The sequence below is a fragment of the Parasteatoda tepidariorum genome, chromosome 9 (genome assembly GCF_043381705.1).
Source record: "Parasteatoda tepidariorum isolate YZ-2023 chromosome 9, CAS_Ptep_4.0, whole genome shotgun sequence".
NCBI lineage: Eukaryota > Metazoa > Arthropoda > Arachnida > Araneae > Theridiidae > Parasteatoda > Parasteatoda tepidariorum.
In genome coordinates, this window is record NC_092212.1 from 11,543,199 (window position 1) to 11,562,830 (window position 19,632).

The 19,632-nt window shown below is 28.1% G+C and overlaps 1 protein-coding gene across 2 annotated transcripts in view; it reads right to left on the reverse strand.

Moving 5' to 3' along the window:
• LOC107436800 (uncharacterized) overlaps positions 1 to 19,632 on the reverse strand; it is a 173,025-nt gene that overhangs the window by 95,471 nt on the left and 57,922 nt on the right. Inside the window, exon 1 of one of the 2 annotated variants that reach the window (XM_043048998.1) lies at positions 11,668 to 11,738. The exons of the other annotated variant lie outside the window; for it this stretch is intronic. The gene's annotated coding sequence lies outside the window, so the exon portion shown is untranslated. Of the gene's footprint in view, positions 1 to 11,667; positions 11,739 to 19,632 lie in introns of those variants that run through there. 2 annotated transcript variants of the gene reach the window in all.

Here is a 19,632-nt window from a genome sequence, read left to right on the forward strand (position 1 = left end):
CTATTCCTTCATAGAACATAAAAACACCGAAAAGGCGGGTAAAACTTTCAAATGTAACGTAATAAACTATAGTTACAAAATCTCTCCTTATTATATAAAAACATCACCGCCGCCAACGCCACCACAGCTGATTTGGGTGTTTTCAACGTTGCATTTTGTTTTATAGTTCCAGAGTTATAAGATTTAGGATCTTGACACTGCAAAGGTGTGCAGAAAAATATACAGGGAGTACAATGGAGAAAAGAATAACATGCGATAATTAGTTCGAGAATTATTAGGCCTACTATAGGGATGAAATTGGGCAGGATGAAAGAGCCACATGTGTTTACTGACTTAACACAGATTTTTTTCCTAAACTCTAATTTATTCGAAAGTTATTGCAATTTTAAGTTCTTTTTTTTTATTCGATTTTTCCCCACCTTTTTCAAGTTAAATCTTAATTTCCTTCAAAAAATCTACAAGTCTAAAAACTAAATAATCTATAATCTAAAAATTTGAAATTTCAGAGGTGTATAGACAAAGTACAGGGAGTACGACGAAAAAAAAAAAATTAAGATTCGACTCTAAGTTCGACAATTATCAACTGTTAAACTTACAGGGAAAAAATACCATGCTTGGTCAATCTGTAGCCAGCTGAAAGGCAACTTCAGGGNAATAGACTTAATTATAGCCAAAATTTTAACCTTTTTAAAGAGATATCAGTTTTAGAAATTTTATCTTAAGATTTTATACTATAGCACATTTCTAATAGGTTTAACGAATTACATGTCATTTATTTGAATTCAAATTTATTTTAATGACTTAGTATTTACTAAAAAGAAGTAATTTTTTTTTAAAAAAAAAAGTTGTTATACTGATTTGAAAGATTGTTTTGAATTATTAGAATTTTGTGCATTTCCAATGTACCTTAGTTAGTAGCAAGCGAAGCGAGCTTGGTTTGAGAACAAACCATATAAGATTGCGTAGCAATTTTCGGGGGTTGGCGAGCGTTAGCAAACAGGGGGCGCAGCCCACTAGTTATTTTAAAATCTTTGGAAATAAAGATTTATACATAAAAAATGAAAGAACCAAAATATCATCCAAAAAGTTTTTACCGTTGATATAATGTTTATGCAGTTTATAATAAATGGGTTTTGTCAGTCAAATATGCTTTTGTATGTTAAAAATAAATTACTTAACTTGTTGCCAATTACAAGTGAAAATATGTCCTTGAATTTCAGAGGAAATGTGTGCAGAATATGTAATAATTTTTATAAGGGCGTGGCTAGAAAATCGATTTAAAATAAACGGTTTTATAAAATGACTTTTGAAAACTCTCGTAATTGGATTATATGTAAATGGCAGATTAAAATTATTTTTCATTCCTTCAAAATTAATGAAATGATTGAAATTTATCATTTTAAATTAATATCGTACTTTTTATGTGTGAGAATTTATTGATTTATAATAATTATCAACGCGTTTAGTCGCTTATTTTCTACATCTTTCACTATATAATGTATTACTTATGTATTAATGTATAATGTATTACTTATGTAGTATGTAATGTATAACATATAAGGTATTGCTCATATATCTATAATTTTGTTAATGGAAAATTAGTATACAAGCATGAAAAAAATTAAAAGTCACTACATAAGTATGAAATAATTTCTAGCATAAACTTTGAAATAAATCTGGTTGGGACATAAAACTTATGAAATTATGCCCCAATGATGAAAAAAGGCACCTTCAAATTTTCTACCGCTTTTAATAATTTATAGAATCTATAGCAGTTGACATTTCAGGGAGAGTATGCGAATAAGCTGGTACTGAGAATCTAGAAGCAATCTATATCTAATAAAGATATCCTGTATCAAAATTTGAACTCCTTATTAAGAGCCGCATCGAAGGCTCAGGGGATAAAGTGTTCGCCTTCCTATGAGGTAAACAGGGTTCGAATCCTAGGAATGGCTGGTCGATACGAATTCTGCATCCGGCTTGCCCCGACCACAGTGTTGACATGAAATATCCTTAATGATAGACGGATTATGGGTTACAGTCCTTTTGCCGTCAGGCTACACGTGGGAGGTTCTTGTGGTCTTCCTCTCCATGTAACGCAAATGCGGGTTAGTTCCATCAAAAAGTCCTCCACGAAGGGAAATTTCTCCTAATACTTGATCCAGGAGTTCCCTTGTCTTCTGGATTGGGTTCAAAATTACGATGCTACGGAGTTGAACATTTGTAGTCGTAAGCTATAAAATTGGGTCGACTGTCCAACGACGGTTATAATATAAAATAAAATATATAGAGATGATGAATTTGCAATTTCCAATTTATAAGTGAAGTGATAAGAAAATATACATTATAAATCTAATCAAAAATGGTTACGAATAATTTTTTCCTTCCCAAACAAAAGTAAAAATGAAATATTCGTTCTACTAGTACATTTTTTTCCGTAAAACATTAGCCATCCAGTATCAGACCTCTATTGCAATATTGAATAATAAATGTTTATTCCAACTTTACTGTATCAGAAACTAATTAAAAATTATAAAACTGTGTCACAAATTTTTTTTTGTTGAAAGTTTTATTTCTATTCCTTCATAGAACATGAAAACACCGAAAAGGCGGGCAAAACTTTCAAATGTAACGTAATAAACTATAGTAACAAAATCTCTCCTTTTTATATAAAAACATCACCGGGCCACTGCCGCCGCCAACGCCACCACAGCTGATTTGGGTGTTTTCAACGTTGCATTTTGTTTTTTAGTTCCAGAGTTATAAGATTTAGGATCTTGACACTACAGAGGTGTGCAGAAAAATATACAGGGAGTACAATGGAAAAAAGAATAACATGCGATAATTAGTTCGAGAATTATTAACTGTTAAACTTGTTGGACAAAATACCATTCGGGCAACTCTACAGGCCTACTATACTGATGAAATTGGGCAGGATGAAAGAGCCACATGTGTTTACGGACTTAACACAGATTTTTTTCCTGAACTCTAATTTATTCGAAAGTTATTGCAATTTTAAGTTCTTCTTTTAATTCGATTTTTCCCCATCTTTTTTACATTAAATTTTGATTTGCTTCACAAAATCTATAAGTCTAAAAACTAAATAATCTATTATCTAAAAATTTGGAATTACGGAGGTGTATAGACAAAGTACAGGGAATACGACGAAAAAAAAATTAAGATTCGACTATAAGTTCGACAATTATTAACTGTTAAATTTGTAGGAAAAAAATACCATGCTTGGTCAATCTGTAGCCAGCTGAAAGGCAACTTCAGTTCGTTGTTATTTTTTTTTCAGATTTTTTGCTTTAAATATTGACTGTAGTAAGCAATTTATTTTCCCTAATAAGATCTTTATTTCTTAATTTTATTAACTCACGCTCAAGAAGCTGTCAATCAAAGGCAGCAAAAAAAAAAAAAAAAAAAAATCGTAATCGAAATTACTAGTTTGTCAGATATAAATCTTAATATTTATAGTGAAATTTTTAAAAATGAAAAAATATACATATAAAAGAGCCATAAGAACCATTTCTTAATAAAATTTTTAATTTAATAAAATTTTCATCTACGAATGAAATTATACCTTATTTGTTTCTTCTAATTGAGTTACACATTTTCTGTTCTTTAGGTTAAGCTATTTTTTCCAAGTTCAGATCATTATTTTTCAAATCCAGTTAATCGACCATATCGTTATGATTATCAAATTAACAAAATGCTCTGACATAAAGTTACAACACTTTTATATTTTGAGAACAAAATATTCTGTATTTTTGTATAATGGAAAATTATTGATGTTTAATGGAAAAAATGATGATTGAAAAGCAATTATGAGGGTTAGCGGGTGGAGCGAGCAGGAGGCTGAGCCTCCTAGTCTCTAAAAAAACACAATTATTCTTATGCAATAAGTAGTTTCGAAAAAATTCTAAGTTTTAAAAACGTTCTAAATCTCTTGATTAATTTGAGATAAATTAAAACATAATAACAACTTACTATTGAAATTCAAAAAACGTTTCCCTTTCTTCTGGGAACATCGAAACGCAATAAATTATGTGACGGGGTTCAATAAATTTACAATTCTTAGCTATCCAAATAAATAGTCAAAATTAGGTTATTAATATCCATAAGTTTATTACATAAATCAACATTCCCGTCAGAATTACTGAAAGATTATTAATTTAAATATTCATAAGAATAACCGGCTTTATTTTGACAGCATTCTATATTTCAGAGTTAAAATACATCGGATGACTTAATGAAGTGGGCAGGCTTAGCTTCGATAAAGTTATATGAATTGAAAAAAGAAAGTTTGTTGATTTAAAATGTTTTGAATTATGTTCTTTGGCAATGAAATAAAAGTAAGAGTTATACGACAAGATGATGTAGGCAAGATATTTTATGGCAATTTCTTCAAATTTTTTTTTTTATTAAATGTCTGTCTGATTCCCACATACTCTGAAAAAGAATTTAATGGTTAGATCAAGGATACCTATTTTTGTAACCTCGTGGACTACCAAGTAGAATATAGAAAATATATTTTAGCGATATAATAGATTACATTTCAGGGATTTTTAAAAATTGAATTAATTAAAAAGTTATTTAACGTTTGAAGTTTTCAATGAAATTTTCATCTAAGGTTGTTTCTCGAGGTTGTTTTAATATTATGCTGTTTTAAAAACTGCTGTGAGTTTGAAATATTCCATGACTGTCAGGTAAATTTAAGCCTGTCTGTAGCTCTGTTAGCTCTAAAAATGGCGCAAATCGTCAGTATAAAGAAAAATCTTAATTTTAGGATAATGAAAAGCGTTTGTTATCTAATTTTTAATTTCCAACGCTGCTTTCTCTGGACTCATAAAAATTTGTTAAAATTGAGAATTATTTATTGTTTTCGATAAATTTTATTTAGGGGAGAGTCGGGTGACCCCACCCACTTAAGGAGTATTGCTTATATTTCTGTATAATATTGAGTAATAATCAATATTTTTGTATGTTTCTATTGTTTTATCATCTAATTAAATAATGCAAAAAGAATAAACCAAAAAAAAAATAGTTTAACTTAAAATAAAAATTTAAAAAAACATGTTTTTCAGCTCTTTTCAAAATGTGTCGGGTAGCCCCGCCCAGTTACAAAAATTGTGTTTTTTGGCTATTTTTTCAGGTGTAAATGAGAATGACCAATGTATTGACAATAGATAAACCTCATTTATCATTTTTATCACAAAATTATTTTATTTATTACATATTTATATACTTTTAGTGAATTCTATCATTTAATAACAACAAATGTCATACTTTTTATCATTATTAATGTATATTAATATATTATAATATTAATATATATTTATATTAAATATTTAACGAAAATAATTTAATTTAAGTAACAATAATTAATAACAATAGTTGTTTTTCAATATAAACTTATTTGGTTGATCTCTTCTTATAAACTTAATATAAAATACTTCTTATAAAATTACAAATTCACTTTGTATTTTGATTGCATTCAAATGCTTCTGTAGATTGATTCGTTCACAAATAAGTGAAAATAAATAAGTAAGCAAATAGCTTATCATAATATTTATGATTTCTTGATATTAAATTTAATTTGGATATATCAATTACATTTTAAAAATATTTAATTTTTCATTTTTAAATATATAAATTTATGTTTCATATAATATTAAAACATATATTTGTTGTTAAAAATGCATATAACATTCAAATTTGAAGCAATAAAATAATCTTTGCAACCATACATTTATCGACGAAATAAAATTGGGCGGTGATACCCGGCATTCATGCGAGCGGGGCTACCCGAAATCCATTTTTTTTTTTTTGTAAATTTGTAATTACTCGAACAATTTTTCGCATATTTAAATTCTTTCTTCGTGCAAATAAAACTAAAGACTACATACTTTAATGCTGTATGTATAGAAAAAATTATTTTTTTAGTATTAAAATGAAGTTTAATCGAAACATTCGACCAATTTTTCTTAATTTCATGACTACTGTATTCAACATAGTTTCAAAACTATTGTTTACCATGTTAACAGCTGCATAAATACTTGAAACTTTGAAAATAATCTTTTTTTAATATACCAATTAATGTTCGATGGCCCATTGGCTTGAAAAAATATTCTATACAAATGAAATTGACTGTGGGCGGGGCTACCCGACTCTCCCCTAAGTCGAAAAATCTCGCCAAATTGCGATTTTTTTTTTAAAAAATGCCATAATTTTTTAAATATTTCAGTTGTTCTTCCGTTCTAAAATCTAAATAATAATTCTTTACGGCTGGATAGTTTAAAATTGTAGCCTTGTCTCAAGTATAAGGAACTAAAGATGTGATATTTTGCATTTTCCTTGGCGAAGGATCTTCTAAAAACACCGGCGCCATGGCAACCAAAGAGGATTGAAATGGCGATGGAAGACAATGATAAATTAAAGTTTGTTTAAATACTATAAAAAGAATAACACTGATGAGCTAATTTTTCTTTGTTTTCTGTTGCTTGATATTTTTGAATGCATCTTTAGATATTTTCGAGTCGTTGATTTTAAATCTACAATCGGTTTTTCTCCACAAGCTATTGTCTTTAATGTAATTCAATATTATAGTCTGAACCAGAATTCTTTAAAATTCATTCGAATGAATATTAAGCAGCGCCCCCCCCTTCTCTGCTACATGGAAAGTGGTAGGAATAATTCGATAATGCAATTCAGTTATGAGGCATTATCGATCACATTACATTTACATGCAATTACTATGAGAATTGGTACAGTAAAACGATAAGTTAGTCAATGAATTACTACGAATTAGACTCGGTGTTGGTTAAATCTATACAATGATAGAATGTTCATGACCATTGCATGAACATCTATTATGGGGTCAATGTCGCTCCAGTTCCTTTTTTTTGAGGGAAAAAAATGATATTAAAAAATAATATTGAAACATGTTTAGAATGGAATACTTAGAATGGAATTTTATCAGGACTTTTAAAACGTCAAAGAAAAGTCCACTTGATCTCATCATGGCGTTAACTTAGCTGCCATGGTGTTAATATCTTCATCGTGTTAACTTTGCCTTCAGGGTGTTAACATCTTATCATCGTGTTAACTTAGACATCATGGTGTTAACATCTCCTCATTGTGTCAACTTAGCCCTCAAGATGTTAACATCTCAACATCTTGTTAACTTTGCCTTCATCTCATCATCGGTTTAACTTAGCCTTCACGGTGTTATCATCTGATCATCGTGCTAACTTAGCCAAGTGTGATAACCTGGCAAATGCAAATTGATCGTATGTTGCCGTGGAAGTCAAAATCTTAAGGTAGTTGGAGAATGTGCATGAAACTCGAAAAAAATATTTTTGATAACAATAAACAAAATTTCTTAACAAATTTTTTTTTAAAAATGATGATGAAACCGAACACAACATATTTCATGTAAGAAACGAGAATTTACCCGCTAACATTCCTAACAAATAAATATTGCTTCAATAAAATAAAGCTTTTTATTTTGTTTATACTAAGAATCATTAAAATATGTGACAAAAGAAATGTGACACAAAAATTTTTTAAGGAAGATAAAGCTACTCATATATGACGCAGAACGTTTTCCTTGATTGATGATTAACGTCATTAAGAAAGTGTTAATTATAAAAACAAATAAAAAAATATTCCAAAAGAACGGTGTGTGATTTGTACGCTTTGACGGACAGAGACAAGCAAACGATATAAGGAAAGACGGCAGTAGTCGGCTTTTCCTCGAATGCTCCATTGACGAGACTTACACGCTCGTTTGAGTGGTATAATAGCAAAAGATGACACTACTTCGAACAAATTGACTGAACAATTTCGAACACGAATTTTCCTCTCAGACTTTTTAAGAAGATGAAATTAGTGTAGTTAAAGTAATAAAGTTGTTATCTGTGCTACGAAAAGTCGAGCAGACGATTTTTTTAACCTGTTTTTTTTCTTTTTCTTTAAAGTAGTTGCTCATCATCGTGCAAATAAGAGCAAAGACAAAACGATTTATAATAAAACGATGTCAATTTTAGAATTACTTAATGACGGAACATGGAAGATAATTTCATTTCAACTTAATATTACAAATACAAGAATTGTAAACAGATTAAAATAAAATAAAAAATTTTTTTAGGAAGAAAATAAGTCACAAATAAGCTGTTTTCTCATACTATTACTATTATAAATGTTGGAATGACTATGCAACTTTAATATATATTTTTAGTCTCCTTCTCAAAATAGTAAGCACATTTTTAGTCACAAAATAATTTTTAAACTAGGAAGAAACAAAAACGCATTTAAAATCTAACAAACCACAAAAAAATAATAAATAAACAAATAAATAAAAAATGAAAAAACTTGTTTAAAAAGAAAGAAACAGAGAGGTCATGTAAATTCTTTTCTCCCCCTTCCATTTTGATAAGATATTAAAGTTGTTAATTACGGAACGCCTGGCATAAGAATCATAGTATATAGTTTTTTACTTATTCACTTAAATATTGTTAAAAATATAAGCAAAATTAATTTTTTTTATCTTTACACTTAATTTTGTTTTGTTAAAACGATTAGTCAATATTAATTGACAATATTGTTATTAAATCAATAATAAAACGCGAATGAAGCACAAATGAAAGTTCAGAAATGGACATACTACAGTTTCGGCACTATAAACAAGAACCTCATTGCCTAAATACCAAACGATGATAGAGATTGTAAAGAGACAAACACATCTAAAGTGATTAAACCAATAGGGACAGAGGAACAAGTTTGAACAGGACTCATTAAATGAGGTGCAAAATATTAAACTACAATCATTCTATATTTTGAACAATTCTAATAATTTATGATCTTACGAGTATCACACAGTTCCAATCTATTCGAATTTATTCTTTTGCACCCTGGGGTTCTCGCTGAAACCCCTCTCAACTGTTTTTTATTTCCTTAATTTAATTTTCTTGCTCGAACATATTCCTCCGTCCCTGTTGGTTTAAGAAATTTTGCACGGTTTTTTTTTAACTTTTTAACTAGCATTTAGTGTTTAGATAACTGAGAAAGTTTCATGTTTATAGAACCGAAACTATAGTTTCCTTTTCTGCACTTTCATTTACGATTCTTAAGCAATTTTTTACTATTTATTTATTTTTTCATTATTTTTATTTAATCAACAAAACACAAAGTATATTCTATTCTTTTAACCTCTAGGGGACGGGTGATTCAGAAAAGCATTCGTACAAAATCAGAATCTGGATGCGATTAAATAAAAAACGGTAACTTAAATGTAGCCGTTGCTAATTTGACAGACTTACTTTCCTTTGATTTTAATTATCGTTAGTTTAATCATATATATAATCAATGTTAATTCAAAGTATAACTAAATAGTTTTATTTTGAACAAATTAATGGTGAATTAAATAAATCAAGCAATTATAACTCCGCCCACAAATAAACTGCTAAAGAATTACTTTGATTACCAGTTTTATATCTTTACCCTGAATGATACGGTTTTATGCTGGCACGTATTTGTGACAGTCGGCGCGAAAGGGTTAATAAACATTATCGTTACTAAATATTTTTGGAAAACGTACGGAAAAATTACACTTGTAAGATTTTCATTATGAAATTATGATAAAACAACCGGCAGCAATCAATCCAACCGATTAACCATAAAGTTTACTGTAAAGAACATTTTTATTTAACTTTACGGTTTTAAAACGGTTTACAACAAATATGGTTATGAGACCATGAATACGAAACTATACGGTTTTGTAACCATTTACCTCTAGCACGGTTTCAAAACCGAAAAGAAAGAAAGAAATATAAGTGGTCATAAGAGCAAGGATTTTTATTAGGTAATGGGCAATGGAAAGAACAGCTCACAAATTGGGGAATTACAGGACACTGGAAACTTTTCATGCGTTGAAGGGAGTGAAGGAAACACATGTCTACAGTGTCAGCAGTGGGGTTCAAACTCCAGTTCTGTCTGTCATGAGATTGTCAGGTTAGCCCTTTCGGCTATAATATGTACGCAGTAACAAGGAAATAAGTGCCTCTATTACGTGGGCTTAGTTGGTGCAATAAAATTCTAGTTATTTAACCGAATTAGGTGAAAGCAGTTAATAAACGGTTTTTCTCACATTTAACAGTTTGATTACCATCTCACTTATGGTTATTTTATAGTTTTGTTTGAATATAGTAAAATAATAATTAAGTAAATTGTTATGTAACTATTTTTTCCGAGGAGTAAAAAGTATACTTGAAATGCTAAAAGAAATATAGGGAATAAGAACAACATACTTGTCTTCATTTTTCGTAAACACGAAATTATTTCGGAGACAATTGTAGAAAATAGGATAAATCTTACCTAGAGGAGAAAAAATATCTAGGTTATATAAGTGATTTAGAAAAAAACATGTCAAAAATAGCCCAAAACAACTTAAAGCAACTGTAAAATAAATAAATAAATAAGAACTAAAACATGCTGCAAAAAACCACTGACAAACATAATAGATGTCAAGAACTACAAGACAATTTTTTTTTTCGGTTTAGTCATTGACTACAAACATATATTAAAAGAAATGTCAAGAATAAAAAAAAAACTAGTTTTCTTTCAACAACAATTAGTTTAGTTTTTGGAAGTCCCATTTTTGTAGAATTCAGAAAACATTTATACAAACACAGGAAACGAAAAGGATGCACCCATTATTTCCCAACTTAAAGGATTGTAAAAGATTTCAACTGCAACCCAGTATTCAAGTCCATAAAATATAAGTTTAAGAGTAATACTTCATATTTCAATCTATAGAGGTGGTATAAGAAGTCGAGATGCAATCCAGTATTGCTATACTGAAAGTGTGTATAAAGCTATAAACCTATTATTCCTGACCAGAGAAATGAGTTATGCATTTAGAAGTAATTCGTACTAATATGTACTATTGTGTAGTAATTAGTACTAACACGTACTATTTCGTAGTAATACGTACTATTGCGTAGTAATTCGTACTATTTCCTACTAATACGTACTATTTCGTAGTAATTCGTACTAATACGTACTATTGCGTAGTAATTCGTACTAATACGTACTATTTCGTAGTAATTCCTACTAATACGTACTATTTCGTAGTAATTTGTACTAATACGTACTATTTCGTAATAATTCGTACTAATACGTACTATTTCGTAGTAATTCTTACTAATACGTACTATTTCGTAGTAATTTGTACTAATACGTACTATTTCGTACTAATTTGTAGTAAAGTGAAAATAAATAAATAAATTACCAAATCAAAAAGAATAATAGAACATAAATTAATTATAAACTAAATAATGAATGAATAAAAATTGATCAATTAATTAAGAAATAATAATTAATTAATAGAATTATAATTAATAATAAATAATAATTATTTATAATCAGTTAAAATTAGGTATAAATAAAGAGTTATAATCAATAAATAAAAAAAAATAAATTTGAAATAAATTATAATATTTTTGAAACTATTATAATATTGTTCTAAATTGTATAAATAAACTTAATAGTTAATAAATCAAATCTTACAAGCAATGATTGATTTACCAACCATTAATGTAATAAATCAATCTCAAATGATGGAATAGTAAATCAAACATCACAACAGTTAAAATAGTTTAATACCTTAACAAGTAAATTTGTAGTATTATTTATGATAATGGTAGTTCACACAAAATGTGACATTTTTCACCAGCAGACACGAAATCAGGTTAGAAACCCCGTATGAATTTCTCTTGACCTGAAAGATAGCTTTTGTGACCTTCGAGGACCTCTAGATAGAGAAATACACATATGTTATTAAAACTCGTTTCTCCACACATTGGGATCTACTTTATTATTATTTATTGTATTTCAGTTTCATCATCTGCGGGTGTGTGGGCTCTGTTTGGAACACTGATTAATAGGCATTGTCTGGGAGTTGAACAAAAAAAAAATAAATGAAATTTACATTTATTTAGATAGTTTTAATTTCTTTTAAGATAGAACTTTATACCATTCTACGAATGGTATCTTTAATAATAAATTGAAGACGCTTGTGGGAGTGAGTAGATTTGCCTCTCCCATGGGCGCTGCGGGGGTCCAATTTTTTGATAGGGACGAAATAAAATCATACAGTCACAAACGTTCTCTGATTTTCACTCATAAGGAAAATAAAATTCGTAAATCTGTCAAAAGATTAATTATTTTTATGCCTGTCATGTTTTTAACTTTCAAGAATTTAAATCGATTGTGATTCATGAAAAGTTTCTGAAATATTGAGAAGGGGCTTTCAGAAGTTTTCAATTTAGGACTTATTCCCAATGTTCCCTCCCCCGGCAACAACGCATTTGTGCTATCGTTTGAAATTTATAAGACAGCTATTGCCAGTGGTAATTTTAGCCCCCGATCCTAAAAATTTCGTTTTCACTTAAATCGTTTGGAGAGATGTTTTCAAAAAATGTAGTACTAGTCATTGTATTAGCATTTAGCATTGGCATTTTAGCATTGGCCATTGTTATAAATTTAACCGTAGATGAATCTATTTCTTTTTCTATGATTTGAATTCGATTTAAATCACATTGGCATTATTTTTCACACTCTGTCAGTTGACAAAGAACTTTATCTGTTTCATAGGACCTAGTGCCATAAAAGTAACTGACGTAATGGCTTAATAAATTGAATTAGATTTAAATAACATAGACATGATTTTTCACCCTATATCAGTTCACTTAGACCTTTACCAGCATAATAGGAAAGGGCGCAATAAAAGCAACTGACATAATGGTTTAATAATTTGAATTAGATTTAGATAACATTGACATGATTTTTCACCCTACATCAGTTCACTTAGACCTTTACCAGCATAATAGGAAAGGGTGCAATAAAAGCAATTGACATAATGGTTTAATAATTTGAATTAGATTTAGATAACATTGACATGATTTTTCACCCTACAATCCTACTTCAGTTCTCTCAGACCTCTACCAGTTTAATAGGACCTAGTACTATAAAAGCAACTGACTTAATAGGCGTAATAATTTGAATTTGATTTAAATCACAATGGCATTATTTTTCACACTCTGTCAGTTTACTAAAAACTCTACCAGTTTCCTAATTCCTAGTACCATAAAAGTAACTGACATAAAGGCGTAATGTCAGTTACGTTGAATTTGATTTAAATAACATTGAGTTAATTTTCTCTCTATACAAAATCTGCATTTATGTTTGTAATAAGGGAGCTAGAATAAATACGAAAATAAAATTTGACTGAAACTGCCTAAAATTTGTATTAGCCGTTTGAATTACAAATGTAACGAAAATAACGGTAAATTAACGATAACCACAATTTGAATATATAATACCTGTTCAGCTGCTGTCGGTTATCGAAAAAAGCCATGTAAGTTTCCAATCAGACTTTTCTTTTTATTTAATAATTTTCTTACTTAAAAAATATAGTTAATTTCAGGGAAAGTTTTTGTGAGTTGGTAACATTAATTCTGTGCAACTGTGCAATTTATTATTTTTTTTAAAAAATCAGATTCTACGGTTTTGTTATGAATTGTTGAAAAATTAAATTTAGAACTTTTGCCCTTAAAATAAGCACTAATGCGTAAAGTTTTGAATTTAAAAAAAAAAAAAAAAAAAAAAAAAGACTCAAANATAAATTACCAAATCAAAAAGAATAATAGAACATAAATTAATTATAAACTAAATAATGAATGAATAAAAATTGATCAATTAATTAAGAAATAATAATTAATTAATAGAATTATAATTAATAATAAATAATAATTATTTATAATCAGTTAAAATTAGGTATAAATAAAGAGTTATAATCAATAAATAAAAAAAAATAAATTTGAAATAAATTATAATATTTTTGAAACTATTATAATATTGTTCTAAATTGTATAAATAAACTTAATAGTTAATAAATCAAATCTTACAAGCAATGATTGATTTACCAACCATTAATGTAATAAATCAATCTCAAATGATGGAATAGTAAATAAAACATCACAACAGTTAAAATAGTTTAATGCCTTAACAAGTAAATTTGTAGTATTATTTATGATAATGGTAGTTCACACAAAATGTGACATTTTTCACCAGCAGACACGAAATCAGGTTAGAAACCCCGTATGAATTTCTCTTGACCTGAAAGATAGCTTTTGTGACCTTCGAAGACCTCTAGATAGAGAAATACACATATGTTATTAAAACTCGTTTCTCCACACATTGGGATCTACTTTATTATTATTTATTGTATTTCAGTTTCATCATCTGCGGGTGTGTGGGCTCTGTTTGGAGGATTGATTAATAGGCATTGTCTGGGAGTTGGATAAAAAAATAAATGAAATTTAAATTTATTTAGATAGTTCTAATTTCTTTTAAGATAGAACTTTATATCATTCTACCAATGGTATCTTTAATAATAAATTGAAGACTCTTGTGGGAGTGAGTAGATGTGCCCCTCCCATGGGTGCTGCGGGGGGCCAATTTTTTGGTGGGGACGAAGTAAAATTATACAGTCACAAAAGCTCTCTGATTTTCACTCATAAGGAAAATAAAATTCGTAAATCTGTCAAAGGATTAATTAATTTTATGACTGTCATGTTTTTAACTTTCAGGAATTTAAATCGATTGTGATTCATTAAAAGTTTCTTTACTTGTCTGAAATATTGAGAATGGCAGTTAAGAAATATTTAATTATTGAGTAGGACTTATTCCTAATGCCCCTTCCCCTGGCAGCAATGCATTTGTGCTATTGTTCGAAATTTATAAGACAGCGGTTGCCTGTAGTAATTTTAGCCCCTGAGTCTGAAAGTCATTCGTTTTCATTTACATCATTTGGAGACATGTTTGAAAAATGAAGCACTAGCCATTGTATTAGCATTCAGCATTAACATTTACCATTACCTTTAGCATTAGCATTTGTATTAGCATTTAGCATTAGCATTTAGCATTAGCATTGGCATTTAGCATTAGCATTTAGCATTAGCATTTAACATTAGCTTTAGCTATTCTTATAAATTTAACCGTGGACAAATTTATTTCTTTTTTCATATGGGAGCTATAATTTGAACTTGATTTAAATCACATTGGCATTATTTTTCACACTCTATTAGTTCACTAAGAACTCTATCAGTTTCATAGGACCTAGTACCATAAAAGTAACTGACGTAATGGCTTAATAAATTGAATTAGATTTAAATATCATAGGCATGATTTTTCACCCTATATCAGTTCATTTAGACCTTTACCAGTTTAATAGGACCTAGTACTATAAACACAACTGACAGAATGGGCGTAATAATCCGAATTACATTTAAATCACATAGGCATTATTTTTCACACTCTACCAGTTCACTGAGAACTCTATTAGTTTCCTTGAACCAAGTGCCATGAAAGCAACTGACATAATGGCTTAATAATTTGAATTAGACTTAGATAACATTGATATGATTTTTAACCCTACATCAGTTCACGCAGACCTCTACCAGTTTAATGGGACCTAGTACTATAAAAGCAACTGACTTAATAGGCGGAATAATTTGAATTTGATTTAAATCACAATAGCATTATTTTTCACCCTCTGTCAGTTTACTAAAAACTCTACCAGTTTCCTAATTCCTAGTACCGTAAAAGTAACTGACATAAAGGTGTAATGTCAGTTACGTTGAATTTGATTTAAGTAACATTGAGTTAATTTTCTCTCTATACAAAATCGGCTTTTATGTTTGTAATAAAGTAGCTAAAATAAATATGAAAATAAAATTTTACCGAAACTGCCTAAAATTTATATTTGCCGTTAGAATTACAAATGTAACGAAAATAACGGTAAATTAACGATAACCACAATTTGAATAAAATACCTGGTCAGCTGCTGTCGGTTACCGAAAAAAGCCATGTAAGTTTCCGATCAGACTTTTCTTTTTATTTAATAATTTTCTTACTTAAAAAATATAGTTAATTTCAGTTAAAGTTTTTGTGAGTTGGTAACATTAATTCTGTGCAACTGTACAATTTATTATTATTTTTTTTAAAAATCAGATACTAAAGTTTTGTTATGAATTGTTGAAAAATTAAATTTAGAACCTGTGCGCTTCAAATACGCACTAATGCGTTGTTTTAAATTTAAAAAAAAAAAAAAAAAAAAANAAAAAAAAAAAAAAAAAAAAAAAAAAAAAAAAAAAACTTAATAAGGCATTACAAATCCTCTGAAATTATTCTTCAGCTAGTACACGAAAATGCCCTACCGTTGAAAATCACCAAAAGAAAAATCGCTGTAATTCGTAAGAGCCAATCAGTTCTGCCAAGCGATATTTCTTCACTAGAAATCTTAGCATTTTTGTTCCGTGTGTTGCCAACAGCTGAAGTAGAAAATTATATGTTAAACATGAAATACACGTAGAATTCGGAAATACGCAGGCGATTTCGTATGCATGAAAAAAAAGGAGAAAAATTTGCGTTTACGAGCGAACGAAAACCTAAAGCTTCCCGAAATATTTGAATACGGACAATTTATTTGAATTTCATTAAATTAAGTATTACTATAGTGAATAAAAACGAAGTAAGCATTGAATACAAGGAAATAGCATCGAATTGATTTAATCGATGTTCGAAAATAAGATAATTCGGGATTCAGACATCTAGGCTTATCCATTCCAATCAATATTTCTGAGTAGGAGGACGAATTTTCGAATGTAAAATGGGCGTAAAGTGGTGATAAAAACTAACTAAAAAAATAAAGTGGAATTAACATAGAAATTTAATATTTTTCTAACCACTGCACATTTTTTTCAGAGAAATTAAATCCTAAAAAAAATGTATAGTTATCATTTTTTGTTACGTTAAACTAGCATGTGAAAATGAATTTTGTATAGTAAATTTTAAAAAATTTATTTTCTTTATAAAATTTTTTATGGCCCTACGGAAACCTGTCAATTTGGTAGAAATGAATCAAATTAATTTCTTATATGTAAATAAACATTTTATTAATTAAAAACTTCAACACAGCCTTTGCTTCTTAAAAATAGTTTTACTAAGTTGAGTAATAACGTGGAAAAAAAACCTACGTTTTGTACCATACTTAAAATTTTTTTTTAACTAGTTAAAAACTTTAACACAGCTTTGCTTCATAAAGTTCATTTTACTTGAGTTGAGTATTTTTAAAGTTGAGAAATTATGATATAAGTAAACTTAAATAGGTTGCGATGGACAAATAAACGTTTTGTTACCTAAAAACTTCAACGCAGATTCGCTTCTTAAAAGTCATTTTACTCAAGTTGAATAATTATTAAATATAAAACGTCAATGAAAATCATCAATGAAAATCAACATATCAATCAATGAAAATCAACATATGACAAGGTAATACAGCTTTCATTTACTGAATATTACATCACTAAATTAATTTCTTAAATCTTTCATTTCTCAAGCTTTAATTTATCTTATCAATGAATACTCTTTAGAAGAAAGTTTAGTTTAACTTTAAAATTCTATTCTAATTTAGAAAATTAGTAAATCGAAAGATTTGAGAAATACTACAAGCAATTTTTTTATCAAATAGTTTTTAGTTTTTTTTTTTTTTTGAAAACTGCGATATTCTTTTCGTTTTGAACTGAGCTTTGACATCCTATATTTTTCATTATTTACTAACATCTTTATGTACATCCTTTAACATTAATTAAAAATATCAAATTCTGATATGAAGCAATTTTTAAATGCCTGTTTAATTTTAATTGTTTAAGTTTGCTTAAAAAGTATCAGGGAGTTCACTATCAGTACTAAAAGTTCTCAAGAAATATAGGGGGCACAAGAAAAGGATAGAAACCCTATAGTAGAGCAGTTCCGTTCACCCCAACCCCGGATATGAACCCTTAATGAATGACCTTCATTTGACGGTACCCCGACTTGAGTTTATCAAACATACAGACTTAAAAAAACAATTTCATTAACCATATCATTACGCAATATGGTTCAACGTGATTCACAAGTAAACAGATTTGCTGCTCAAAAATAAATAAATAAATAAATAAATTTAAAAAAAAAGTGGATCATGCACTATTTAAATTCAGTATACAAAATGTTTTGTAATTACAGAAGTTGAGTTTTAAAAGGTTAAGACATAATTTCAAACAATAACGTGCTTAAGGCTGATTAAAGCAACTCTAGCCCACCTATAATCGTTGAAAATAGATCATAATAAAAAATTTTAAATTATATAAATATTTTTATGTTCTTAGCCACCCAAAAGAAAATATTTTTAATCGGTTCTTTCAACTAAACAAATACTACACTCTTAACATCTAAGGCTAATAAAAATAATAATAATAATCAAGTTTTTCTTCTGAATAATTACCATACTTTTCACGGTTTCTAGTAAGAATAAAAACTGATCTGCATTTCTGAAAAGTTACTATGCTCTTTAATGCTAATAAAAAAATAATAAAAATAATCAATCTTCTTTTCTTAATTTAAACTTACTATACTCTTTAATGCAAATAAAAATATAATAAAAATTATCGATCTTCTTTTCTGAAAACTTACTATACTCTTTAATGCAAATAAAAATATAATAAAAATAATCGGTCTGAATTTCTGAAAACTTACTATACTCTTTAATGCTAATTAAAAATAATAAAAATAATCAATCTTCTTTTCTGAAAACTCACTATACTCTTTAATGCAAATTAAAATATAATAAAAATTATCGATCTGAATTTCTGAAAAATCACTATGCTCTTTAATGCAAAAAAAAAAAAAAAAAAAAAAAAAAAAAAAAAAAAAAAAAAAAAAAAAAAAAAAAAANTCGGAAAACTTACTATGCACTTTAATGCTAATAAAAATATAATAAAAATAACCGATCTTCTTTTTTGAAAACTAATTATACTCTTTAATGCTAATTAAAAATAATAAAAATAATCAATCTTCTTTTCTGAAAACTTACTTTACTCTTTAATGCAAATAAAAATATAATAAAAATAATCGGTCTGAATTTCCGAAAACTTACTATACTCTTTAATGCAAATAAAAAAAAATGTAATAAGAATAATCGATCTTCTTTTTGGAAAACTTACTGTACTCTTTAATGCAAATAAAAATATAATAAAAATAATAGGTCTGAATTTCCGAAAACTTACTATACTCTTTAATGCTAATTAAAAATAATAAAAATATTCAATCTTCTTTTCTGAAAACTTACTATACTCTTTAATGTAAATAAAAATATAATAAAAATAATCGATCTGAATTTCTGAAGAATCACTATGCTCTTTAATGCAAATAAAAAAAATGTAATAAGAATAATCGATCTTCTTTTTGGAAAACTTACTTTACTCTTTAATGCAAATAAAAATATAATAAAAATAATCGGTTTGAATTTCCGAAAACTTACTATACTCTTTAATGCTAATTAAAAATAATAAAAATATTCAATCTTCTTTTCTGAAAACTTACTATACTCTTTAATGTAAATAAAAATATAATAAAAATAATCGATCTGAATTTCTGAAGAATCACTATGCTCTTTAATGCAAATAAAAAAAATGTAATAAGAATAATCGATCTTCTTTTTGGAAAACTTACTAGTTTCCTAATTCCTAG